Source organism: Lactuca sativa, chromosome 7 (assembly GCF_002870075.4).
Source record: "Lactuca sativa cultivar Salinas chromosome 7, Lsat_Salinas_v11, whole genome shotgun sequence".
Classification (NCBI taxonomy): domain Eukaryota; kingdom Viridiplantae; phylum Streptophyta; class Magnoliopsida; order Asterales; family Asteraceae; genus Lactuca; species Lactuca sativa.
The window spans coordinates 184,914,642-184,926,270 of record NC_056629.2 but is presented as its reverse complement, the minus strand read 5'-3'; the positions used below and the strand labels follow the sequence as shown (position 1 = coordinate 184,926,270).

The 11,629-nt window shown below is 37.3% G+C and overlaps 1 pseudogene; it reads right to left on the bottom strand.

Annotated features, from left to right (window-relative positions):
• Positions 1–3,006: 3,006 nt before the first annotated feature.
• LOC111915013 (epidermis-specific secreted glycoprotein EP1-like) lies at positions 3,007–9,129 on the bottom strand (annotated as a pseudogene).
• Positions 9,130–11,629: the final 2,500 nt, after the last annotated feature.

The window sequence follows — 11,629 nt, the reverse complement described above, 5'->3', positions numbered from 1 at the left end:
ACCTTCGATAGAAGGTTCACAATGATCTTTTCGATCCGAAAATGAAAGGAGGAACTAATCAACCAATTAGGGTAATGAAATATAGTAGATTTACAAATTCCTTAACTGAGTGGAATCATGTAGCCGAAACATCATATCACCATAAGGTTTTGATGAAGAGTGGAATGAAATCTTGGTGATGAAACTGAGTTGACGAAAAACATAAAAAATGATAGCAAACCGGTCACGTTTTTGGTATTTTTGAGTATGATGATGAACAAAGATAGCCCCTTATGAATCGAGCTTACTTATGATCCTAAAGGAAACTGATAACAACAAAAAAAAAACCCAAAATTTTAATATCAAACTGAAGATTGAATTGCTTGAATCCTAAAACTGAAAAGAAAATATCAAACCAGACATACTTTATCAAAATATCTATATATAAATCCCTACATGTAATTCTCATTGCTTTATACCTTTTAGATTACAGCTTTATGAGCTCGATGAAGGAGCGTCAAGATCATCACGTATGCATACACATTGATTAGTCTGGTTTGTACTCTAGTCACACTGTACCACTTTAGTTGAATCTCGTCTAGTTAGAAAAATTTATTTGGGGAAGATGAAGAAATACCTACAACAATACGTCAAATGGATTTAGGAATAAGAGAAAACTAACGGAAAGAAAATGAATCGGGGTCGAGAGGGTGGGAGTGCTTTCTTATACTCTTGACCAAAACAACCTCCACATGCAATCATATGGGAGGGAAAGAAACCGAGAACAAAGATCGTGGGAAAAGAGGGTGTGTAATCAATATAGGATTTAAGGAACTTGTTTGAGAGAACGTGGGGAGAAGGAGGAGCTGCAGGTTAATAGCCGGTCGTGGAACGTGGGAGGTGGGGCAGACGGCTGAGGAGGTTGAGAAACCGATTGAATGCTTGTTGGAGGAGACAACCAGAAATGGTTGGGAACGTGGGGATACAAAGAACTATCATGGAAAACGGTAAATAACGAGTTATTGCGGTCATATCACATCCGAGGAAAATTGGATGACTGAAATTGGGAAGACGGTTATCCACTCCCCGACGTTAGTAATATTAGTAATTACGGCTTAATATTTTATCTTTTGTGTTCAGTTTTTTCCTACAATTTAATAAAACTTGGTGAACAAGAAAATTTCCATATTTCCTTTTTTTCTCTTAACCTAACCGTTGGTGATTAATGTAAAATTGTAGGTTTTTCTTACAAAAAAAAAAAAAACGTTATTGTCGGTGACATTGTATCTAGTTATGTCTTTTGGATTTCTATATATGTGAAAAAACATTGAAGTAGGCTTGTCAATTCTTGACATGACCCACGATACGATACGAAATAAACGGGTTTGGGTTGAGTGTTTCCACCCGCCTACCCACAAACCCGCCAACTCATTTATTAAACAGATCGTATATTAGTTTCTCAAAATATATACACGTTGACCCGTCAATCTATTTAGAATTTTAATAAAAAAAGTTATATATTTTTTAAATATATTAAGACTTAAGTATTATACCGTTCATACACTAGGATAGGATGTCATTGACCATTTGACATATATAACACGTTTGTCGTTTGACATATGTATTAATGTTTTAGTTTGAAAATGTTTTTATGAATGTTTTTAATTTTAATTTGGATGTTTAAGACTTAAGTGTCTAAAATTCGGATATGTTTGCATCAAAAATTTATTCAATGTTTAATTATCAATTTTATTTATGTAATCTGAACCACGAACCAAATAACCCAAATCTGACCCATGAACCCGTCAACTTGTGAACCCGTATAAATAAGTAGGTTGACGGGTCGTTTATGAGTTTATGTTTCAAACCCATCAACCCGTGACCTGCTAACCCGTGATATGTATAGTTAAATTGGTCGTGATCGGATTGATGTATTTTAACTTATCAACCCAAACACGACATGATTGTGAGGCCTTCTTTGAATATGAAATGTTGGCTCCACAACTTTTTATTGCCATTATTTCCTTGTAGTGAGCTGTATATTTATTTTTCCACTTTCTTGCTAGATTTTTAGATTTTATATTTCCGTCCCAAAAAAATATAAATAAAAAATAACTTTGATAAAACCAAAGGCAAGGTAAAGTAGTGGTCGCAAATAGCAATTGAATGTGGTGGCAATGCAACCAAATTGCAATCACATGAAAACACGTTCAGTTACAAGTTGTTGCAGAAACAAATACAAGATGACATACGACTGTATAACACAGTTGGGCCATCATACTTTAGCATCCGAGTATCTGCATTCACTAGAATGAGAAAAAAAAAGCACATTCAGTTACATGTTGTTGCAGAAACAAATACAAGACTCCATGTGTAGCTCCTCATCAATAAGACTATTAGGTATGGGCAATTTGAGGTGGTGTTATAACAAGAAGTAACAAGAAAAATGGATGGTGTTCATGGTGTTATAACACCCTTTAAGAGGAAAGAGATAGAGAGAGATAATTTGGAAGCCAATAGATGATCTCGTTTCTTCTTGTTATTGAGACAATAAGAAACAACACAACAAGATGCAACAAGAAAGAGGGGTAGTGTTTTTTATGTTACTATATCGTTATGGGCTGCCACATCTTCCTTAACGCTATTGTGGTGACCCATACCACATGCTCTAAGAAATTTCGTTGGGTTGCATTCAGTCAATTCCTGATTTTTGGATAAAATAAAAAAAAAAATATTATTTCATTAATTAAAGATAAATTAACTATCCAATCTTTGGGTCATATCTTTGACCGGTTGGGCATTTATTACGAATCTTAATCGATTCACATCATGACATTATTTTTGGAAACTGCAAGTTAATTTATTAACTCAATCTGGAAAGATCCAGAAAAAGGAAAGGACAAAACAGCTTACACCAAAACAACCAAATAGTTAAAGGAAAGTAAGCGGATTACATGCCCAATGGGGTAAAATAAAATCAAAGGGTGCATAGAGAAAGTCGGCAATTGAAAGATCTCAATGATGCCACTACTTCTTAGGTGCTTTGATGTATGCCAAATGAGTCGAGTTTCCAACTTTTGTTAATGTTTTCAAATCATAAGCAATCCAGCACCTCGAACCAGCCGTGTGGTAGAAATATCCCATGCACTTACAGTCCTTGGAGCATTTGCTTTTACAGTCGCTTTGCTTCCTTCCACCATCTCCCCTAGTGTACTTAATCATAAAATTGTCAACACCTACAAGCTTGTAGTACCCAAAGTCACTAGCTTTACAAGACACCTTCTTTGCCTCACAATCTTTGCTCCACCCACTTAGTCCGTTTGACGTTGAGCTGCGACACATTGGCTATTCTCACATAGTCCATACTTCCCACATAGTTCTGGCAACTGGCACTCACCTTCCATGGAATCCCTGTCGAGAAACGTGTATACCAATTCCCAGGCGACGCCTTGCACATTTGGATTGTAGGTGTAGAATCGAAGGTTCCCATCTATCCCAAGTCTAAGATAAGATAATGTGTTGTTGTATCGTGAGTAGGCCATGTAACGATTGGAACTGGACGAGGGGTTTGTGGTGAAGTAATCGAACGTCAAGTAATAAGGAAAACCCTCATCTGTATCTGGGACTGAATTAAGAGTTAGGTTGGTCAAACTACCCTTGTCAATGGTGTGTTGGTGGGCAAGGCTAATCTAACTGTGAAATTGACAGGGGTATAAGGGGAATAAGATAGCCGAATGATTACTTTATTAAATGATTGAAAAACTGGAACTATTACACATACTAAAACAGCTAAAATAAAGTAACTTAAATAGGCTAAACTACAACTGAAAGCATAAAAATAAGCAACAAATCTTTTACTGGGCAGGTGACCACGTGCCCTTTTATTCTCCTAACAACTATGTCAGGATTGACCATCATTTCTCCCCCTCAATGTTGACCTTCCTCTTTAGACATTCCACACCTATGAGTGCCCTCATCTCAGCAAATTTGATTCTTGGCATTGCTTTTGTCAGCACATCCGCCTTTTGTTGATCTCCACTCACATGCTCCACCTGAATTTGCTCTCTTTCCACACACATACGGATGAAATGATACTTCGTATCTATGTGTTTACTCCTCCGATGGTAAACCAGATTCTTTATAAGAGCAATGGCATAGTGATTATCCACAAGTAACTTCACCCTTTGAGCTTTTCTTCCAACAAGGTCACTTAGCAAATTTCTCAACTATAGTCCTTGACAAGCAGCTGCAGTTGCAGCCATGTATTCCGCCTCACACGAACTTAGAGCAACAGTTTGTTGCTTTTGTGAGGCCCATGTTATTAAATTTCCTGAGAGGTAATATGCCACACCAGTGGTTCCTCTTCCATCCTCCCGATCATCACTGTAGATGTTGTCATTGTACCCTACTAGCATGCCATCGCCTCCTCTGTGATATATTAGACCATACCTGGTTGTTCCTTTTACATATCTCAGGATATGTTTTATGGATGCATAATGGCTTTGTTTTGGGTTCTGCTTATATCTGCTCAAAACTCCAATACTAAAGTTCAGATCAGGTCTTGTGTGGACTAGATACCTCAAGTTGCCAACCAGTTTCCTGTAATTTGTTGCATTTACAGGTTCTCCTTGTTCATCCTTGGTCAGCCTTATTTTAGATTCCATTGGGTATTGAGAGCTATTACACTCTTCCATTCCTGCTAGCTTTAGGATTTTCTTTGCATACCCTTCTTGTGTGAGCATAATTCCATCTTTTCCTTAAAATACCTCTATTCCCAGGTAATAGGATAGAAGTCCCAAGTCACTCATATCAAACACCTGCTTCATTCTTTTCTTGAATTACATGATTCCCTCTTCACTTGAGCCAATAACTATAAGGTCATCCACATATGCCCCTACAATGAGAATTACGTTGGATTTATGTACCTTATAGATTGCTTGTTCTTGAGCACATCTGGTGTATCCTAGTTTCTTGAGTGACTGGTTTAGCTTCATGTTCCAGGCTCTTGGAGCCTGTCTTAGCCCGTACAGAGCCTTCCGGAGGCGATATACCATATTCTCCTTTCCCTTTACTAAGAACCCTGTTGGCCGAGATACATACACCTCGTCCTTGAGGTCACCGTGTAGAAATGCAGACTTGACATCTAAGTGATGTACAAGCCATTTTTCTCTTATTGCTAGTGCCAGGATTAACCTTATAGTTTCCAAATGAGCCACTGGTGCAAAAGCATCTTCAAAATCGATGCCCTTTTCTTGAACATACCCCTTAGCGACTAATTGGGCCTTATGCTTGGTTATGTTTCCTGCTGCGTCTCTTTTCAACTTGAATACCCATTTTAACCCAATTGCCTTTCGGTTTGATGGCAATTTGGTCAACACCCAGGTATTGTTTTTCTCGATCGATTTCAGTTCTGCCTCCATAGCTAGCTTCCAATTTCTTTCGATTGAGGCTTTTTCAAAAGTTGTGGGCTCGTCATCGATCAGCAGTAGTTCTTGATTTTGCTCATACAGTCTCTGTACCTCGTCATCACCCATTCTTTCGGTATTCAGGTAGATATCGTTAATTGAGCAAAATCATTTAGCTGGGGTATCATCGAATGAGGCAGCCGATTGTGGGTCTTCGTAGTTCCTGGGATATTGGCTTGGAGGTGTCGATTGTGGATCGCTATCAGGTGGCGATTGCGAGTTTTCAAATATTGAGTCTTCTTGCGTGTTATTTGGTAACGGCATCAGGGGTGTTGACAATGGATCATCCGCTTCCATTTGTTCCTGGGCCGGTTGAGGTTGGGCCATAACATTAACTATGTTATTGGTCTAGTAGGGTGTAGTAAGTGGCTCATTTATTGTATCTTCAGTCCAGGACCACGTTCTCGATTCTTCAAACACGACGTCTCTTGCGATTACAATCCTGTGATTCCTAGGATTGTACAGCTGGTACCCCTTTGTTCCTTCTTCCACTCCCAAGTAAACCATAGCCTCACTACGATCACTTAGCTTGGATAAGCCCCGTAATTTCTTGACAAAACCCACACACCCAAAAACATTAAGGTGTGCAACCGAAGGCTTTGAGCCCTTCCAAGCCTCGTATGGAGTCACATCCTTGAGGGCCTTTGTTCCAGTTCGGTTCAGCAGGTACACCGAGTGACTCACAGCTTCTCCCCAAAATTGATCTGGTACCGTCATGGCTTTGAGCAAGGACCTTGTCATCTCCAAGATCGTTCGATTGCGTCGTTCCACAACGCCGTTTTGTTGGGGCGTGTGTGGAGTCATCAGTTGACATCGTATGCCAGCTTCTTCACAAAAATTCAAGAATTTAGTGGAGTTGAACTCACCCCCCAGTCGGTTCTCAACATCTTGATCTTACAATCGCTTTCTTTTTCCACCTGTAACTTGAATTTCTTGAACATGCCAAAAGCTTCGTCTTTGGATTTGATCAGGTACACCCACATGTATCGGGAATAGTCATCGACAATTAGTAAAAGAAATATTGATTGCCGCCTTTTGTTGCGGGTGTGATGGGTCCACAGAGGTCCGCGTGTAACAATTGAAGCGGTTCATTAGCTCTCCATTGGACCGCTTTAGGAAAGCTTTGTGTAGGTTTCTTAACTACCATACATCCTTCACACACCTGTGCTGGATGAGATACGAGAGGCATCCCTGACACCGTCTGCTTTCGTGTCATTTCTTCCAACATCCTAAAGCTCGTGTGGCCCATTCGAGCATGCCACAACCATGAGTCATCAACCATACTCACAGCCAAACATGTAGGCTTCCCAGGTGTGAGTTTTATCTTATATAGTCTATTTCTTGACCTCTGTACCTTCATGATCAAATGGCCAGCTTCATCATACATCCTTAGAAATTCCCTCTTCATTCCTATATCATATCCCTCCTCGGTCATCTATCCCAAATTAATTATATTACTATGTAGAGCTGGGATATAATATACATCTGGGATGATAAACTGATCACCTTTTACAATCAAATAGTAGAGTGCCCTTTCCTTTGATAGGGACCTTAGAACCGTCTCCAAATCGTACTTGACTAGTCACCTTCTCATCCAATTCTGCAAATAGGGCCTTAGAGCCGGTCATGTGGTTACTAGCCCCATTTTCCAGGTACCACATGTTTTCATCTTCACTTCCCATTAACTGGTTTGGATACACCTTCTCCTCATTAAGAAGAACCATACTTGCATTTTCTTCTCCGTGTATAGTTAACAGCAAAGCAGGTCGATCTTCATTTGCAGCTAAGTTCACCTCCTAATCTTGCTGCTTCTTGGCCTTACATTCGGAAGCATAGTGGCCAAGTTCTTGGCACTCGAAGCATCTGATATGGCTTTTTTCTCGTGGCTTCCGATTGGTGTTTTTTGCTTCTTGACGAGAACTACCACCGGAACGTCCACCTCTTCCACGAGTCGACCTCCGACCCCGTGAACCGCCTCTTCCACCTCTGTCACTACTTGTACCTCTCCCCCGACCCCCGGTCTTGCTTGAACTTCAATGACTTGAGGATCCATCCGATTTTGCAAGTAACAAGGCATTATCACCACCCGAGTTTGCCTTTCGGAGCTGGAGTTGGTCTTCATAAGCCTTTAAGTGCCCAATTGCCTCCTCAAATGGCATAGACTCCATATTGGAGCTTTGCTCAATTGATGCCACAAGATTTATAAACTTTTCCGGGACAGTATCGAATAGCTTCCTCACCAATTCTTCATCTTCCAGAATTGCCCCTGCACTTCCAAACTTTGAAATCATAGCAGATATCTTCCCTGCATATTCAGATATGGACTCCGTTTCCTTCATCTGGTGTGCCTCAAATTCGCTTTTCAGTACCCGTAACCTCGCCATTTGGATCCTCTCTGCACCCACATACTGTGACTTTAGAGAGTCCCAAACCTCCTTGGCTGTCTTCTTCTTCGCAGCCTGTGTTAGCATCTATTCTGGGATCGACTTAAAGATGAAGGCTCGAGCTTGCTTGCTCTTTTTCTCATCCATAACTACACCGGTTTGTGGCTCAATGGCATCCCACAACCCATGGGCATCCATAATGGCTTCCATCTTGATCGACCATGTATTGTAATTTGATGAGGTTAGCATTGGGCATTGAAGGGGGTATGGGTTGTCTTTGGGTGGATTGAATGTTAAAGCTACTGTCATGGTATCGTATCTGATGATCTTGGGCATACAAATTATCAGAACCTTAAAGCTATGATACCACTTGTTGGTGGGCAAGGCTAATCTAACTGTGAAATTGACAGGGGTATAAGGGGAATAAGATAGTCGAATGATTACTTTATTGAATGATTAAAAAACTAGAACTATTACACATACTAAAACAACTAAAACAAAGTAACTTAAATAGGCTAAGCTATAACTGAAAGTAGAAAAATAAGCAACGGATCTTTTACTGAGCAGGTGACCACGTGCACTTTTATTCTCCTAACAACTGGGTCAGCATTGACCATGGTGAACCATTCGATAGAGGACCAATAAAGGATTGGGCGACGCGAGTTGGTGCTCTTGTAATACATGGCTAACTGTTTAGGCTCCATAACCAAGCTATATGGTCCATTGTTGTTCGCGGCGGAAGCCCGGCTCACTAGCTTACTGGCACCACCAGCTCGGAAAGATTGACCCACCAAGAGGGTGTCCATTGGGGAGTCGAAGCTTTGCCATAAGAAATTTCCCTTCCTATCATGAAGAACCATGTTACCGGTCGGTAGCACCTGAAAACCGACGACACCCTTGTTGGAGGTTTTAGTTTGCCAGGCAATGTGGCCATCGGAATCCATCAGGACAAGGTTTCCATCTGTACCGAAGGTGAGGGTAGAGTTCTCACGAACTGGGTTACCCCGGTTAGCTTCCCAAACCCAATGCATGAGCGACTCAGATCGGACTGTACCCATACGAAGGGCTAGAGTGAATGCATTAGGGGTGGTGTTGTAGAAACAAAGCTGGAATGGGTTACTAAAAGGGGGAAGGGCGCGATAATTTGCATTGTACTCGACGACATAATCTCCAAAATCACCTTCGTTTACGTACGTGAAGGTGTTTGAAGCATACACAACAGCTTCAGAAATGGTGGAAAGTAGTTGAAAACTGAGCAAAAGTAGAAGGGAAGTTGCATAGATGGAATGGGGAGAAGCCATTTTGAGTGATTTTTTGAGAGGATGAAAAAACCCGTTTATATAGACTGGATTCTGTTTTCTGTTAACGCATTTGATTGGGCTGGCTGTGCCCAGCTGCTAGAGAAACAATAATGGAAAATTAATGGAAAACATAAAATGAGGGTATTGTAATTTGGTTTTGCACTTATCGGTGGAATTTATATGTGAATTCCAAAACATACGAGCTATGAAATGGTTTTTGTACCAGGTGTGTGACAGATATATTAAACGGGTTTAATAAAAATCAAAATTTAAGATTAATATTTAAATATTAAGTATTTTATAAAATAACATATTTAGATAACATAAGGTAATCTTTTGGAACATTTATAAAAGAAATCAAACGTTCATTAGAGCATTTGTAAGACTTTATTATCAAATTATTATAATGATTCTTTTTCGTTATAAAACTCTTTAGAATTTTATGGAATTTTAATTTAAAAAAATGGAAATTCCCAAAAAACAATAAGCGGAAAATAATAATTCTAAAACTGCTACAAAATATGTTAATGGAATTTTAATTTAAAAAAATGGAAATTCCCAAAAAATAACAAGCGGAAAATATAATGATTCTTTTTCCTCTCTAATGAATGAAGGTTTTTTTTTGCTACTTGTCACATTCTCATTCAATTTGCTAATGTCATTTTGTGGTTATTTTGATTTTTTTTCCACATGTCATTTTATGAGTTTTTCTATTTTATTAAATTTCACATAATATGTTAATGTAATAATTGCAATAAATGTAGTAATAAATGGATGTTAATTTCACTAATAAACTTACTTTATAATTTCAAAATTCTCAAAATTAAAGTTCATTAGTTTCTTTTTTTATTTAAATTATTTTTTTTAATTTAAAAGATAAAAAACATCATCATTATAATCAATCATTATTTTTCTTATTTTATTATAAATTCAAACTTTCAAATATTTTGACATTTGTATTCAATTTTTTTTTAAATTAATTGATGTAATACATGAGTTTAGGGTTGTGCATGGGTTGGTTTTGGACCCAAACCCAACCCAACCCATAAGTGGTCGATTTCTGGTTTTCAGAACCTAATAGGATCGGTTTCTGGTCGGTTCGGTTTCTCGGGTTCTAAGGTCGGTTTGGGCGGTTTTTCGGTTTCTGGGGTTCAACCCATACCTTCACGGGTTCTAGGTTTAAACCCATTGGTTTTGGGTTTTAACCCATTTTCCATAAATGAAGCAACAAGTTAAATACTTCAAAAACACCAAATTTAAGTTAAATATTTCAAAAAACATAAGTCTTACTACAAATAGTCTATTACAAGTTACAAACAATGCCCGAAATAGTCTATTACAACAAAAAAAAAAAACAATCAAGTATGGGTCGGTTTCTTGGGTTGGATGGGTCGGTTTGTCGGTTTTAAGTATGGGTCGGTTTCTCGGGTTGAATGGGTCGTTTCTGAGTAAAAACCGAAACCAAACCCGATTTTTCGGTTTTTAAAAAATTCAAACCCAAAGCGTCGGTTTTGCTTCAGTTTTGGTTTTTTCGTTTTCGGTTTCGTCGGTTTCTCGGTTTCTTGGTTTGGGTTTGCTCACCCCTACATGAGTTTCACAACTAATATATATATATATATATATATATATATATATATATATATATATATATATATATATATATATATATATATATTACCTAATAAATGAAAATAATTTTACCACTTGTCAAATTCTAAAACTCCTATAAAATTACTTACTAATAAATGAAGAGTTTTTTTAGACATTTGTCAAATTCTTAAAAGTTTTGCCACATGTAATTTTATAGGAGTTTTAGAATTATTATTTTCCGCTTGCTATTTTTTGGGAATTTCCATTTTTTTAAATTAAAATTCCATAAAATTCTAAAGAGTTTTATAAGGAAAAAAGAATCATTATGTTAATTTGATAATAAAGTCTTATAAATGCTCTAATGAACATTTGATTTCTTTTAAAAATGTTCAAAAAGATTACGTTATGTTATCTAAATATGTTATTTTATAAAATACTTAATATTTAAATATTAATCTTAAACTAGTTTATAACCCATGGGAACCACGGTTATACAATTAATTAAACTTTTAAAATAAAAACTAAAAATTATTAATCAATTATTTTAAATAAATTATTAATTAAAAGATTTTTTAGTTATATAAATTTTATTTATTGATTTAAATAAAGATGTGAAATTATATCACTTTATAATTTGTATTAAGTTTATTTTATTTTTTATTCTAATGTTATTATTTTAATGTAATTTAAGTGGAAAATTTAAAACTTAAAATTTAAAATGGAAAATCAATAGGTTTACAAATGGCATTCATTAATTAGAAGATATAATATGGTGACATATGGTAAAATGGGAATAAAATATGCATTAATTAGGATGCTTAATAAGATGACACATGTCAAAAGGAGAATAAAACTATTATTTTACTAGTTTATAACCCGTGGAAACCACGGTTATAAAATTAATTAAATA